Here is a 16,646-nt window from a genome sequence, read left to right on the forward strand (position 1 = left end):
GCCTTGGCATGTGCTTATGTGAGCATGCATGTGTGGGTGCATGAATGTGCATTTGTGTGTGCACGTGTGTGTGCATGTGTGTGCATGTGTGTGCATGAATGTGCATTTGTGGGTGCATGTGTGTGCATTTGTGTGTGCATGTGTGTGCACATGTGCCTGCATGTACACATTCTGGTGTGGCAGAGAAAGAGCTCAAGGGGGCATCAAGCACTCTCGGGCTGTCTGGAGTCTGCACAGGTGTCTCTGCCTCGGCCTTGGCACGTACAGTTGGTTTGAGGCTCTGCTGCTCGCCACGGCCCAGGGGAGCTGTGCCTGTCACATTGGAGTGTGCACAGCTGTAGCTGTAGCCTGGCCAGTGCCTGGCAGGAGAGGCGACCCTTGCTCTGGAGTCCTCAGCTGCTGGCAAGATGCAGTGCACATATCCATCCTTCCATCCATCCATCCATCCATCCATCCATCCTCATGATTCTCTAGCATGACCTTCTGTGGGTCAGATCTCCAGACTGTGGGGATGCGGGAGAAGATGAATAGAAGAGGTGTGTTTTTTGCACTCAGAGGATGAAAGAGTGCCCAGGCCAGAAGGAGCTGCAAAAGTCACCCAGTCCCCACACCACTGGGGGTTGCATCCTAGGACAGTTTCTATACTATTAGGTATCACTGTCCACACGCCTTGTGGGGCAGTTGGTCCTGTGGCCTCCCCATGATCACTATCATCCAGTTCGGCGCTGTCTTCCCAGAACTCCTCTCTCTCTCTCTCTCTTTCTTTCTCCCCCTCCCTCCCTCTCTCTCTCTGCTCCCTGGAGTTCCATTCTTGGCCTCTTTGCGCCTGCGCACAGTCCCTGGTGGTGCTGCACCCTCACAAGGGCTCCACACCTATTTCTAGCTCCTGCCTTCTCTGCAGAGTTCCAGGCCTGTGTTTGGCTCTATCTACTTGGAAGACTCACAGGTTCTTCAAAACCAACCAATGTGAAGCCAGTTTGTCCTGACTTTTACTCAAAACCTGATGATTGCTTCATCTCCTGTCTTGAGAAGGCTCCACTCTCCACCCATTGTCTAAACCAGGTACCCAGAAGTCCTTCTTGATGACTGCCCATCACCTGCCCAGGGTCCCATCCAGCAGTGCATCCTAGTGCCCCTCCCACTGTACCCCGGCTGTAGTTCAGGATTTGCTCAGCTCTGGTCTTGCTGCTCCGAAGCCCCCACTGGCCACTCAGCCCTGCCATGAGGCCCATCATGCAGCTCCCCTTCCCTCTAACCTGCTTCAAGTCCATTCCCCAAGCTGCCACAAGGCCCCTTCTCCTTAAGCCAATAGAACTCATTCTCTCCCCTGCTGAACACACACCAGGGCTCTGCATGCCTTCTTACATCAAACTGCATGGTGGGCGCACCAGCCTTCCCCATCTGACTCTGTGTGCTGCCCACCTGGTCGTTGTGCTAGAGGTTTTGAAGAGTCAGACTTTGGCCTCAAGTCTCCTGCCTGAGAGCTGTGTAAACCTAGAGCCTTGTCTCACAGATCCCCTGTTCCCACAGCAGTTAAAGTGGAGATGACAGAGTCCCTCCTGGAGAGCCGGTATAGCCATTCAGTGAGTCAGCAGCACATCTCCTCCAGCACGCAGAGAACAGCGGTCCATGGAGGGAGGGCGTGAGCCTGGGGTTATACTGAGGAAGGGTGTGACCCTGGGGTTAACTAAGGGAGGGTGTGAGCCTGGGCTTCACTGAGGGAGGGCGTGAACCTGGGGTTATACTGAGGAAGGGGGTGAGTCTGGGGTTCACTGAGTGAGGGTGTGAGTCTGGGGTTCAATGAGGGAGGGTGTGAGTCTGGGGTTCACTGAGGGAGGGTGTGATCCTGGGGTTATACTGAGGAAGGGTGTGAGTCTGGGGTTCACTGAGTGAGGGTGTGAGTCTGGGGTTCACTGAGGGAGGGTGTGATCCTGGGGGTTCACTGAGGGAGGGCGTGAGCCTGGGTTTATACTGAGGAAGGGTGTAAGTCTGGGGTTCGCTGAGTGAGGGTGTGATCCTGGGGGTTCACTGAGGGAGGGTGTGAACCTGAGGTTATACTGAGGAAGGGCGTGAGTCTGGGGTTCACTGAGTGAGGGTGTGAGTCTGGGGTTCACTGAGGGAGGGTGTGATCCTGGGGTTATACTGAGGAAGGATGTGAGTCTGGGGTTCACTGAATGAGGGTGTGATCCTGGGAGTTCACTGAGGGAGGGTGTGATCCTGGGGTTATACTGAGGAAGGGCTTGAGTCTGGGGCTCACTGAGTGAGGGTGTGAGTCTGGGGTTCACTGAGGGAGGGGGTGAGCCTGGGTTTATACTGAGGGAGGGTGTGAGTCTGGGCTTCACTGAGTGAGGGTGTGATCCTGGGGTTCACTGAGGGAGGGCGTGACCCTGGGGTTCACTGAGGGAGGGTGTGACCCTGGGGTTCACTGAGGGAGGGTGTGAGTCTGGGATCTTACTGAGTGAGGGTGTGATCCTGGGGTTCACCGAGGGAGGGCATGAGTCTGGGGTTCACTGACAGAGGGTGTGAGCCTGGGGTTCACTGAGGGGGGGTGTGAGTCTGGGATTCACTGAGGGAGGATGTGATTCTGGGGTTCACTGAGGGAGGGCATGAGTCTGGGGTTCACTGAGGGAGGGTGTGACCCTGAGGTTCACTGAGGGAGGGTGTGAGTCTGGGGTTCACTGAGGGAGGGTGTGACCCTGGGGTTCACTGAGGGATGGTGTGAGTCTGGGGTCTTAGTGAGGGTGTGATCCTGTGGTTCACTGAGTGAGGGTATGATTCTGGGCTTCACTGAGTGAGGGTGTGATCCTGGGGTTCACTGAGGGAGGGTGTGAATCTGGGGTTCACTGATGGAGGGTGTGATTCTGGGGTTCACTGAGGGTGTGAGTCTGGGATTCACTGAGGGAGGGTGTGATCCTGGGATTCACTGAGGGAGGGTGTGAGTCTGGGCTTCACTGAGGGTGTGATCCTGGGGTTCACTGACAGAGGGTGTGAATCTGGGGTTCACTGATGGAGGGTGTGAGCCTGGGGTTCACAGTGAGGGTGTGAGTCTGGGATTCACTGAGGGAGGGTGTGATTCTGGGGTTCACTGAGGGAGGGTGTGAGCCTGGGGTTCACTGCAGGAGGGTGTGAACCTGGGGTTCACTGAGGGAGCGTGTGATCCTGGGTTTCAGTGAGGGAGGGCATGATCCTGGGGTCATACTGAGTGAGAGTGTGAACCTGGGGTTCACTGAGGGGGGGTGTGATCCTCGGGTTCACTGAGGGAGGGTATGAGCCTGGGGTTCACTGCGGGAGGGTGTGAACCTGGGGTTCACTGAGGGAGCGTGTGATCCTGGGTTTCAGTGAGGGAGGGCATGATCCTGGGGTCATACTGAGTGAGAGTGTGAACCTGGGGTTCACTGAGGGGGGGTGTGATCCTCGGGTTCACTGAGGGAGGGTATGAGCCTGGGGTTCACTGCGGGAGGGTGTGAACCTGGGGTTCACTGAGGGAGCGTGTGATCCTGGGTTTCAGTGAGGGAGGGCATGATCCTGGGGTCATACTGAGTGAGAGTGTGAACCTGGGGTTCACTGAGGGGGGGTGTGATCCTCGGGTTCACTGAGGGAGGGTATGAGCCTGGGGTTCACTGCGGGAGGGTGTGAACCTGGGGTTCACTGAGGGAGCGTGTGATCCTGGGTTTCAGTGAGGGAGGGCATGATCCTGGGGTTATACTGAGTGAGAGTGTGAACCTGGGGTTCACTGAGGGAGGGTGTGATCCTGGGGTTCACTGAGGGAGGGTGTGAGTCTGGGGTTCACTGAGGGTGTGAGCCTCGGGTTCACTGAGGGAGGGTGTGAACCTGGGGTTCACTGAGGGAGGGTGTGAGTCTGGGGTTCAATAAGGGTGTGAATCTTGGGTTTTACTGAGAGCGTGTGAAGCTGGGGGTTCACTGAGGGAGGGCATGAACCTGGGATTATACTGAGGGAGGGTGTGAGTCTTGGGTTATACTGAAGAAGGGTGTGAACCTGGGGTTTTACTGAGGGAGAGTGTGAGCCTGGTGTTCACTGAGGGAGGGTGTGAGTCTGGGTTTTGAACCTGGAGGTCCTCTGAGGGAGGAGATGAACCCTGCTTTCCTTTCTTTCTGCCCTCAGAGTGGGCTTTTCAGTTCCTGAAGCTGCTGCTCTGCCTACTCAGGAAGGTGAGGAAGGCAGATGGCAGCGTACTTCCAGCCTCTGCTCTGTGAGTGTCTGTATGTGTGTCTTGTGTGTCCGCGTGTTTGTGTGTGTGCATCCGGGCAGTGAAGGGTAGCACCGAGCAGTTGCTTGCATCTGGGCCTCACCTGCAGCCCTGCTTTTTTATTTTCTGTGGCCCATTGGATCTATGGGGCCATCCTCCCAGCTGCCTCCTATTCCATCCTTGGCTCTATGGGGCCATCTTCCCAGCTGCCTCCTATTCCATCCTTTGGTCTGTGGAGCCATTTTTCCAGCTGCCTCCTGTTTTATCCTTGGCTCTATGGGGGCCATCTTCCCAGCTGCATCCCATTCAATCCTTTGCTCTATGGGGGCCTTCTTCCCAGCTGCATCCCATTCAATCCTTTGCTCTATGGGGCCATTTTCCCAGCTGCCTCCCATTCAATCCTTTGCTCTATGGGGCCATTTTCCCAGCTGCCTCCTGTTTTGTCCTGTGCTCTATGGAGCCATCTTCCCAGCTGCTACCAGTTCCATCCTTTGCTCTATGGGGCCATCTTCCCAGCTGCCTCCTATTCCATCCTTGGCTCTATGGGGTCATCCTCCCAGACACCTCCAGTTTCACCCTTGGCTCTATGGGGCCATCTTTCCAGCTTCCCCCCATTCCACCCTTGCCATTGTGTCCCCATTGGGTCATTTGTCAACAGCATCTGCTTAGCATCAAGCAGTGGTCCTGGATCCTCTTGGGTGTGGCCCTTGTGGTGATGGACATGATCAGTGCATGTGGGGAGTGGCCAGGGATCACATGGTCACACGGAGGTGCTACCCTCACTGTTCTAGGAAGGATACACGCGGGTTCTGCGGGCCGTGGAGGTTGTGTCAGGATCTGAGCCAGGGTCATGGAACTGAGCCACAGGAGAGATTTGAGTCAATCGGTTTATCAGGAGCAGTAAGAGCGACTCAGAGGGGCCGCCTCCAAGGGCCTTGTACAAACAGCACCCCATTTCCAGGACCCACAGAGGCCCATGTAGCTGCAAGGGTGGCATGGGGTGGGCTGGGGTGGGACGGACCCTGCATGTGCCCTACCCACCCCTGCCAGACCACGCATTTTTTTTTTTAAGAGGAAGAGGAGGAAGACCGAAGGGGGAGAGAGAAAAACAGACAGAGGCAGAGAGGAGGAAAGAGCAGTGGAGGCTGTGACCAGATTCTCCTGAGGGACATGAACCACCTGACTGGGTTCTCTAATGTGGGTGCCTGCCGCTGGCTTGTGTGTTTGGACTTCTGCATCTGGTGTCATCTTCTCTGGCTGGCTGATATCTTCCGAATGCTGACTTCTGCGGACTGAGAGGTCTTGCACCCCACTTTCCCCTTCCCAAGGCAGTGACAAGGGAGAACTGGGCTTTGCCTCTGTCTCTGAGGGCTCTGAACACCCAGGCCACCCTTAGCCACCCCTGTTTGAGCCACTGCTGCCAGGCAGAGCCCCAAGCTAATTCTTGCTGCCATTCTGTCTCCCTCCCCAGGAGTGCTGGCCACAATGTCTCTACCTGTCCGGGAGCCCAGTCTCCCTTATCAATGTCCGTCTATACTAGCTGGTTTGAGGGCTTCTTCTGGATGTGCTGCCTGGGGGGCAGCAGGCAGAAGGGAGGGCAGCTGGTGTCCACAGCCCCTCTAGTCAGGCCAGCCTGCTGTGCCAGCACGGGTCCCCTCCAGGGCCTGTGCCCTTCTGGGCAGCCTCATTGCTCAATGGCCACCCACCTCCCCAAAGCCAAGAAAGCGACTGCCCTTCCACGGCCTGGGGTTCACTGAGTGATGGTGTGAGCCTGGCACCCCCATCCAGTCTTTTCAGTACGCCCAAAAAATTAAGTCATCTCATCATTGATATGCAATGTACATTGGTGGGGGCATCTTTTAAAATAGAAATGAGAGTAATATGATAAGGAAAGACAGACATAGGCCCAGCTCCTGCTCCCATTAGCAACTCCCGTGAACACAGCACAGCTGCAGGAGCTGGTCCGGCTGCTGCATCCTCTCCCCGCTGCAGCTGAGGGTGTTCTGAGCGAGAAATTAATTCCTCATCGGAATTGTGTCTGAATTTAGCAGATAATAATTTTAGAGCTTTAAACTGACATTTTAAGAATGACCACTGTAATTCTGGCAAGCAACAATGGATTCCATAAATGATGGAGATTCTAAGAACAGGATTGATTTCCACAGGCCAGGGTCGTTGATGCCCTTTGGAATGGAGAGCTGTGAAGGGGAATGCCTAGGCCTCACGGAGGAGGCTCGTGACCTGGACAGGTGTGGGACTGGGGGCCATGTCTGCAGCTCCCCTGCCACGGAGCAGAATCTGCCTCTCCATAAGCGTAAGCTCTGGGGACTGTGACATCCACGCTGGGCCTGGCTCCTGCCTCCCGCCTCCTGCCCAGCCCCTGCCAGCCGCACATGGTGGAGACCGGCTGCCCAAAGCTCTTGTTCTCAGATGTGGGCAGAACGGGAATCTGCCATGTGCCTGTGGATTAAAAAAAAGAAACCCAGGCTGCTTTTCTGTCTGTTAGAAGGAGCCTGCACTTCAAGATAGTGGGGATGTATATTTTAAAAAATTTCACGCTCATGGGCCAAAGATTTTCCCGAGGCTGTGTGCTGATTTGCAGCCCATCATGTGTGGCTTTGGGACACTGGGGAAGGTGTGGAGCAGTTTAAGTGACAAGCGGGTTGGAAAAGCAAAGGACACCAGGTGAGGATGACGGAATTTACATCCTGTTGCTTCCCTGATAGTTCCTGCCAATATGGGATCCCACTACAATCTTTCTGCCCTGAAAATATGTGTATATCGAGATAGAAACTGTTGTAATGGCTCCATGCATTCAGTAGAGGAAATGAGAGAAGAAAGAAGGAACAGATTTAGTCCTGCCCAGAATCTGCACTTCCACGGAGGACGCCAGGATATCACGGGAGAGACTGCAGCTCTGATCAAATGGGGCGAGCTCTTGGCAGGAGCCAGCATGTTCCTGTGTTCCATTTGGGAGGACAGTTTACTTTTATGATGTGCTTTGAAATCAGGTGGATGTCTCTAACTCCTGGACCTTTCTCGGCCTTTCCGGCCACTGTCATCTCTGTGGAGTCAGGGGCAGGGACTTTGGGATCAGCTTCTGCCCTCGTGAAAACAGCAGAGTGGCCTGAGAGAGCCAGGAAGGACCTCACCTGAGTATCAGATCACCTCATCCGGCGGAATTGTGTGGATCTAGGGATTTTAAAGAGGTGATTAAAGTAAAATGAGGTTATTAGGGTGGCCCTTGACCCAGTGTGACTGGTGTCCTTATAAGAGGAGATTAGGACACAGCCACACAGAGGGACGACCACCTGAGGATCCCTGAGAAGATGGCATCTGGAAGGTGAGGAGAGAGGCCTCAGAAGGAATCAACTCTGCTGACACTTGATGCCAACTTCCAGCCTCTGAAACTGCGAGCAAGTAAGTTCTGATTCTTTAAGCCCCCTAGTCCGTGGTCATTGGGTATGGCAAACGGAGATGGTGAATACAGCCATTTCTATAGTTTGAATGTGTCCCCAAAAGTTCATTTGTGTTGGAAATTTGGTCCTCAATGTGAGCAGTGTTGAGAGGTGGGATCTTTGGGAGGTGATGAGGTCATGAGGATTCTGCTCTCATGAATGGATTAACCCATCCATTGATTACCGGATTACTGGATTGATGGGTTAGAGAGGGGTGGGGTTACTTATCACGAGAATGGGTTGTTAGTAAAAGCCAGGTTGCCTCTCTCTCATGAGCCCCCTGACCATATGAAGCCCTGCACCCCCTTGGGACTCTGTAGAAAGTCACTACCAGCAGGAAGGGCCTCACCAGATGTGGCCCCTGGACGTTGGATTTCCAGCTTCCAGCACTGTAGGAAATAACTTCCTTTTCTTTACAAACTACCTGGTGTCAGATATTCCATTATACAACAGAAAACAGACTAAGACAGGCATCGGGAACCTCTGAGTTCCTGACAATGGCAGTTTAAAAATGTTGGCCGTGGGTTCTTCCAGGGATGGGGGTCTGTGGCCTCTTGACTTGCATCCAGTGGGCCCATGGCCACTTCAACCAACAGAGGATGGGTAGGCGATACCAGGTGACTTTCTGAGCTGGGTTGTAAAGGGCTGTGTCCTGTGCTCAGACTCTGGGTATGGTCACATTCCACTTGAGGAACCTTCTCTCCTTGGACTCAGCTGCTGTGTTGGGAGAAGGCTGGGAACAGAGAAAGGCAGCATGGACAGACATGGTCAACAGGCTCATGGAACCTCACTCTTGAGTCATCTTGGCTCAGCCACTAGATAGGAGTCAAGAAACACCAGAAAATTCCAGGTTCTGGCCATCTGAGTTCTTACGAGAGTTTTGGACATTGAGGAATAGAGGCTGACAACCACTGTTGTACCCAGTCCAAATCCTTGACCTATGGGATCCACAAGCCTAATACATTGGTGGTTGTTTCTCTCTGCTTTTTTCAGGGTGGCTTGTTATTCAGCAATGGATAATTAGAGCACTGACTCACCTTGATGGGCCTCATCATCATTCATCCAGAAATCTTTTATTGAGAAAAATAATATTTGCCATATTGTGCAAGGAGCTGGGGTTGCAAAGCTGGGTGATGTGACCTATAACACAAGGCGGCAGGATTGTCTGATCCTCGAGAGCCATGTACCCTGGGATCCTCTGGCCATAGTATCTCACAGAATTCCTAATGCACAGTCTGTGTGGGAGGTGATGCTGGAGTCCCCCCTCCCTCTGGGCTCCTCCACGTGCTCTGCTTACATCACTGGGGGGTTGGCGGCAGCCTGCTGAGTCCTTTCGACCCTCAGCCCACTCTCCAGCAATCAGACTGGCCGAAACCTGTGTGGCTGGCTCCACCCTCAGATCTCCCCACTCCTCTCATTAGCCGCCTGCCTTCTCAGCCAGTGCTCTTATTCTTATGACTCTTGCCTGACCCTGCCTCAGCTCTGTGTCCTCCCAGACTGCTGACTGTAAGGCTTTGCCCAGCGGATTTTCCATCGCCAAATTAGAGCTTTTCTTTCCTCGCCTGACTGCTCCCTGTCACTGTCTTCTGTATCTTCCTGTTCCTGATTTTGGCTGGCTATCAAGAGAAGAAGATCTACAATCATCCCATCTCTCATGGCACCTTACCATGTGCAACTCCCTCGTATCTAATACCTCACTTCACCTTTTCTGTTCTTCTATTTATGAGCTATGTGATGTCAGACAAGGCACTTAACTACTCTGGGCTTTGGCTCCCTTATTTAACGATAGGTATCATAATAATACCTGCCCTGTCCAATTTACAGTTTGTCTGACAGTTATTCATTTAACAAGCATGCATTGGGTTCCTACTGAGTGCTGGGTGCTGTATCCAGCATTGCTAAGACAACGGCCATGAGACCAGCAAGCATGCCTGGGTTTTGCATTCTAGTGGACGTCTTAGTCTATTTTCTGCTAAAACATAATACCACAAGCTAGGCAGTTGATAAAGAAGATACATTTACTTCTTGCAGTTGAAGAGGCTGGGAAGTCCAAGGGCATGGCACTGGCATCTGGGTCATCCTGTGGTGGAAGGTGGAAAGGCAGAGACTAAGAAGAGCACCAGGTGCCAGACTCACTTTGTAACAACCCACTCTCACAATAACTAACCTGACTTCATGACCCAATCACCTCCCAACAAAGTTGCATTGGGATTGAATTTATAACACAAGAACTTTTGGGGGGCAAATTCAAGCCAGGCATGGGGGTTAGTGTAAATAAATGAATAGTGCATACTAACTGATTGAGGCCATTGTTAATAAAAATGAAAAAACAAGGGTGGGTTTGGGGAGTGGTCGCGGGGTGAACAGGCCTCTGGAGTGGCACATACAGGGAAAACCTCTGTGCAGGCAGAGACCTGGGCTGCTGAGAAGGGGCCGGATATGGAGATCTGGGAAAAAACGTCTCAGTTGAGGGAGAAATGGAGCAAGCCTGGAGCCCTGAAGAGCCTAAGGACTTTGAGACCAGGGAGCAGGTACTGGTCACGGGGCATGGGAGACTGGCTCAGGCAGGACCAGGCAGGGTCTCTGTCCCTGGTAAAGAATGTGGGTATTATTTTGAGTGACAGGAGTGGCATACTCAGCTCTGCTTTGGGACGATCCTTCCTGCTGCTGTGTGAATGCTGCAGCCAGAAATGGTGCTGGGGGTGTTATTAGGATGCTGCCATGACCCACTCAGAGATGACCGTGGCTGGACCACAGTGGGGGAGAAGAGGGGGATCATTACAACCTGTTCCTGGAAGCCCTACTGGGTGTGAGGGGAGTGGAGGAATTAAGAGTGGCTCCCACCACTTGATAAATGGAGAAACCCAAGGCAGTCATGTGGTTTTTGAGGTGTGGGGGAAGTGAAGGACTCCTTTTTGTATAATGCGTGAGCTTCCTGAGATGTCTTTATGGGAATAGAAGGTTGGCCTTGGGATGTTTGCATCTGGAGCTCGGAAGAACAATACTAACCTGGAGAAACATGGGTGCCATTTGCTTAGGGTGTTGTTAGAATGCATAGAGGATGAGCATCATTTGGGGAGTGGTGACAAGGACCCAAGGATGCCCCACACTACTTCTCAGAGCCCTCATCCTGGGCTCCGTGTCCTATGGATGCCGTAACAGATGTCCACAGACTTGATGGCTTAAAATAGTCAAAATTTGTTCTTTACAGTAATGGAGGCTGAAAGTCCAAAATCAGTTTCAGGGGGCAAAATCCAGAGAACCTGCTGAGCTGTGCTCTCCCAGAAGGCTCTAGGAAAGAGAACTTCCTGCCTCTTCCAGCTTCTGGGGGCTCCTGGTGTCCTTGGTGCCACATGGCTCTAATCTCTTCTCTGGCCACATGGCCTTCCCTGTGTGTCGAATCTCTCTCTGCCCTCTTTTCTAAGGATACTCCTGATTAGATTTAGGGCCCACTCAGATAATCCACAATAATCTTTCCTTGTCTCTTCTGCACAGACCTTTTTCACAGTTTCCAGGGATTAGGGTCTGCTAATTGGGGGCCATTGTCCAGCCCACTACATACTAAAGGTTTGGAGAGGCAGTACTTCAACATTGAAAGCTTGAACTTGGGATAAGAGTGCAATCTTGGAATTGCATTTCTAAACAAATGGAGTTGGGCTAGGAATATTCCTAGCTGTCTGACCACAGGCCTGTTTCTTGGTTATCAGACCTTAATTTGTTTATCCACAAAGTGGGGATAATGCCACGCTCATTCTCAGGACAGTTGCTTGGGTTTGATGAGATCACATGTGCAAAGTATTTGGGACTGTGTCTGGCATATATGAAGCCCAGATAGAGGTCAGTTCCCTTTCTTCTCCTTGGCTGGTACCTAAAGGATTGGAGAGGCCCCCTCGTGTCACTCCCCAGAGCTGACCCAGCTTGTCTAGCGGTGTCTCACATCAACCGTAGCCTAGGATCTTCTGCAGGGAGGCTTACATAGAAAAATGGAACATGCGATGATTGCAAGCCCACCCAGGGTATCCAGGAGACCTCCGAGTGAGGAGGGAGGGCCAGGCGTGTGCTGAGAAGTTGTAGGAAGCCCTGCCTGCTGCTCTGTCTGCTAATGAGCCGCAGAGCCTGCAGCACTGACAGGTTCATCCCAGGGACTCTGGAGTTCTCTGCAGGGACTGAGCCGTGAATCCGCCTGCGTGCTGAGCTTGTCTTTCCGCTCTCATCTTTCCATGGCAACCGGGGAAAGGGGGCCAGGATGTGGCAATCTCCACAGGAGAAGCGTGGGCGCGGCTGTCTGTAGGCAGCAGGGCTGGAAGGAGAGGAGGAACAGCAGCCCTGATTCCAGGCCAGCGCTTGATACAAGCCCATCATGGTCACACGGGAGCTCCTGAAATACCCTGCGTCCTGTCTCCCTCTGGTCTGCCTGATGTTGCAGAAGAGGAAACAAACAGAGGGGCAAAGTAACTTGGTGAACGGTGCACAGCTGGTTAATAGGAGATGGGAGGTGGCATCGAAACCTGGGGCTTCTGACTGGTAGGCAACTCACCATCAGGGAGCCCTTTTATGTGCTTTAAGGGGATTCTCCTGCACCACTGGTTTGAATTCAGGTCAGATTTACTGAGGGGCCTTGTTGAAACTACAGGGCAGGCCCCATCATCGATCTCACCCTGAGAAAAGAGTAAGGGCTCCATACAATGTTAGGAAACTCAGGACTTCTAAGGACTTCTGCCCACCCTCATTCATTTAGGGGCCCATCAGTAAATGTTCCACTGAGAACTTATTAAAATGTGCAGATGATCTGTTCAAAGAGCATTACAGGTACTCCTCATGGAGCAATCTTTGTTACAAGAAGGGATTGAAATGAGAGGGGAAAGAATAATCGAAATGGAGATTGGAGGGCCCCGGAGTGGTGACTCTGAAGTCCGGGCTCCATCCTGCTGGCTGGTGCCCCCTCGCTGTGGTCACTCAAGGCTCATAAATCACCACTGGGAGCTCAGCGTCCCTCATGGCGACTCTCCTGGGACTGAATGGCCTTCTTGTGTTCAAAGGCTACTTTTGTTGACTCCCAATTGGTTTGTTACACTTTCCACCTCCATTCCTAGTTCTACTCATTTGGGCTCTGCAGGAAAATGCTTTTCCTTCTCTGACCTGACAGCACTGTGGATACGTGGAGACACTTCACACTTCACCCTGTGAGCCAGTCTCGCCCACCTCATCTTAGGATGAGGCAGACCCAGTTCTGCTCTCCCCTTGGGGCTGGGTGCTGGGGACCTGCAGGAAGGTCTGGGTGCTTGGGACTGTTCTGCTCACCTCTCAGGCACAAGAGAGCCCAGAAAAGTGTTACTGGTGGCTGGACCAAGAGCTCAGAGGAATGTTACCCATGCTGGAGGTGGCCTCCAGGGATAAAATGTAGGCCTTATTGAGGAAAAAGACAACCCCAGATGTGGGATGTTATGACAAGAGGAGATTTCTGATCTGCAGACACAGATTATGGAGTCTCCTCATGGGGACCAACCTTGGGACATCTTTGCCTCCCTCTCAGCCAACTCAGGATTCATCCTGCAATGTTTCTGAGAAGGGACTGGTTAGTTGTGAGGCAGCATCTTCATGGGTGGCCATCTTTATTTTTAGAAGGTTATATTTAATATGCAGCTGAAATCTGCTTGATATCTGAGTATTCCAGGGGAGCCTCTCCAGGCCTGGGGGCCGCCCCAGCAAAGCCTCGCTTCAGTGGTTGCTGCTAATGTTAGCAGCTGCCCCAGGACCAGAAGCATCAGACCAGACCCATCTGCGTGTCTGCAGGGTCCCATCGAGGCTAAGTGTATGGGAGCCGCAGTGTACGGGAGCAGGGACAGAGGACAACTTGGCACATGTGCTGGGCGTCTCCTCGTGCGCGGCCTGGGAGGCACTCTGTGCTTCCTATTTTACAAAAGATGTCATCTGTGTTATCAGGCTGCCTCTGTGCTATGCAATAACCTCAGTCTGTAATAATCTGAAGCTTGGGTTTTTTTTTTTTTTTTTTTTTTTTTTTTTACAACTCCATTTGCTTTTTAATTAGTGGAGATTCCTCTAAGGTTTTCGCATTAATTGGTCATCAATCTCAGTTTTCGGTGCTGTGGATGTCTGTCTCTGTGAATGTGAGAGTAGGGAGAGGGTGCAGAGCTGTATATGCCCCCGCACAGGCCACCGTGGGCCAGGTACCATTTTACATCTTCCCATTGATCACCAGGTCCCCATGACATAGGTTCGTCCCCTGATTTTGCGTGTTAGGGACAGAAACTCACCGATTTCAAAGTCTGAATCTTCCCCACTACCTGGCATGCTAAGTCTCAGAACCATTCAGAAAAGAGTTGAACAACCACTAGTGGCATGAGATTGGTCTCCCTGGAGGTGGGGTCTGGGCCAGGGCCATGGCATGCCTGATGGTGCTTGGACTCAATGGCGCCCCAGCCCCACCCCTCGGGTGCCACTGCCTGTGTTTCTTGCAGGTGAATCCCAGGCTCTTGTGCTTGTGTCTCCCCAGCTGCTCAGAGGCCAGAGGTGGAGCAGCAGGGCAAGGAAGCGGGCTGAACCGCATCCTGCTTTCAGTCATTTTCAAGCCAATATTTATTTTAAGCAAAGAAACACAGACACGTAGTTTAGAAAGTAAGCTGTATGTGTTAGGGGAAACAGTACTTCTCCACTCCTGGCACTACCTGTGGGAGTATCTGGGGCCCTTCCCAGGCTTGGGCCATGCTAGTCTGCTCCTCTCCGAAGGGACGATAGATTATCTTAATGATGAGTTGAGATGAGGCTGGGGTCGATGTGCCTCCACCCTGCCCTTCTTTTCCCCCCTGGGAGCCAGTCTACAGGAAGAACGCATTCTGGTTGGTGTCCCCGTGCCGTGAGTCCTGCAGGGGCCGGTGAGGTGAGGCCTGGGGGCTGGCTCCTGTCTGGGTCTGGGGCTCAGCCTCAGAGGCCCATTGCTGTTACTGCCCCGCCCTCTCTCCCAGCCTGCTGCGTGTCTGCCTGGCTCCCCGTTGGTTCTGGAGCTCCTGCGGAAGGAGAGGCGCTAATTTTCAGGATTCCAAAAGCGGCCTCCGCCCTTGCCAGGGGATTCCCATGCCCTGTGCCACTTGTCCCAGCCTCTAGTGCCATGCCTCACAATCAACCACTTGCAACTCTTTCAGGCTTTTTTCTTCGTATTTATCTTTATGTTCCTAATAATATACTGTTGTAATTAGCCCTTATCAATGAGATATGATCTCTGGACTCACCACATGGCAGCTCAGGCTTCGCTCTTCACAGTCCTCCTTGCTCTCTTCGCCCTAGCGATGCAGCGATACGCAGTTAAGTGAAAACATTGTCAAGTGTCCGTGGCTGCCCCTGCCTCCTGGTGACTGCTGTTCCCTTGTGAGCAGCGGAGCTCTCGGGGTGCATTCCCTTCCTGCAAGGCGCCCTACTGGGCTGTGCTGTGGATGGGTTGACTTTACTGGAGGTGGGTCTGCTGGTGAGCTGGTGGTCTTGGGGGACACTTGAGAACATCTGATTGGTCCAAAATGGACCCCTCCTGCCCTCGGCTGATGGAGAGGAGCCTCCACTTCTGGTTAGCTTTGGGAGGAGCCCGTGGGGGTTGCAGGACAGAAGGCTATTCAGTGTGCAGTTTGACCCATTCCTGTCTTTTCCCGCTCGAGCCTCACACTAGCCATCCGCTCTGTGTTTCAAAGGCCAGAACTCCTCCATCCCAGTTTCTTCAGAGTCTGCTGAAGCCTGCCTCTAAGCATGTGGTGTTGGCCAAGGGAGGTGTGAGGGGAGAAGCGGTTTTCAGGTTGAGCTGGAAGGACTTGAGGGGTCAAGGTTCCTGTTCTATCCTCACTATTTCTACTTCCTTATCTCATGTTCTTTTCTCAATCCAACTCCTTAGGGCTATGGCCCCCGCTCTCCACCGAGGCTGATACTGTCACAGCCCTGCGTGCCTCTGTGCTGTCAGCCTCAGTGCCCATCTCTTTGCTCTGACCTGACAGTTCTACACCATCCCCTATTCATAAAACACACACACTCACACGCATGGACACATGCACACGCACACACACTTGTGCACACACATGCACACACTTACACACATGCGCACACACGCAGACACACACATGCACACAGATGCAGACACAGACATACATGCACGCAGATGCAGACACAGACATGCACTCACATGCATACACACATGCATGCACACAAGGCACACACATACACACACAGACACACAGACACACACACACACTTTTAGTTGAACACTGTTATGGGCTGAATTGTATTTCCCCCAACTTCATATGTTGAAGTCATAACCCCAGTGTGACTGTATTTGAAGGAAGGTCTTTTAAGGAGGTGACTAAGGTTAAGTGAGGCCATAAGGGTGGTCCCTGATCCCATAGGACTGTTGTCCTCACAGGAAGAGGAGGAGATGCCAGGAGCGTGTGTTCAGGGAGGAAGGGCCACGTGAGGACACAGAAGAACCATCTGCAAGTCAGGAAAAGAGGCCTCGTCGCCAACCAGCTGACACCTTGATCTCAGACTTCCAGCCTGCAGAACTGTGAGAAAATTAATTTCTGCTGTGTAAGTTACCCAGTCTATGGTGTTTTGTTACAAGCAGCCTGGAAGACAAGTACAGATTTTGGTACTGCAAGTGGGCTGCTACTGTAGCAAACACCTAAAAATGTACAAGTGGCCTTGGAACTGCATATAGGCTGGAAGAGTTTCACTTGCAGCTGGAAGAAACCTAGATTGTCTTAAGGGACTGTTGGTAGAAGTGTGGATGTTAAAGGTAATTCTAGGGACGCCTTCGAAAGGAGTCAGTAGAGCTGTAGAGAAATGTTCTGTTGTCTTAGAGGATATATAAATATAAACAGGATGTTGACAGAAACATGAATGTGAAAGGAGCTTCTGGTAAGGTCTCAGAAGGAAATACGGAACAGGTTATTGGACAAAGGCTATCCTTATTATAAAGTGCCAGAGA

At 52.5% G+C, this 16,646-nt stretch overlaps 1 long non-coding RNA gene across 3 annotated transcripts in view; it reads left to right on the forward strand.

The window, feature by feature from the left end:
- The first annotated feature begins 1,578 nt into the window (after positions 1-1,578).
- Positions 1,579-16,646, forward strand: part of LOC134759674 (uncharacterized) — a 132,822-nt gene continuing 117,754 nt past the window's right edge. The window contains exons 1-4 of one of the 3 annotated variants that reach the window (XR_010136232.1): positions 1,579-1,671; positions 4,124-4,211; positions 6,374-7,628; positions 8,329-9,959. This is a non-coding gene — a long non-coding RNA (uncharacterized LOC134759674). Of the gene's footprint in view, positions 1,672-4,123; positions 4,212-6,373; positions 7,629-8,328; positions 9,960-16,646 lie in introns of those variants that run through there. The other 2 variants (XR_010136231.1, XR_010136233.1) reach the window with 2 other exon arrangements.

This window comes from Pongo abelii, chromosome 12 (assembly GCF_028885655.2).
Source record: "Pongo abelii isolate AG06213 chromosome 12, NHGRI_mPonAbe1-v2.0_pri, whole genome shotgun sequence".
In the NCBI taxonomy this organism is placed as follows: domain Eukaryota; kingdom Metazoa; phylum Chordata; class Mammalia; order Primates; family Hominidae; genus Pongo; species Pongo abelii.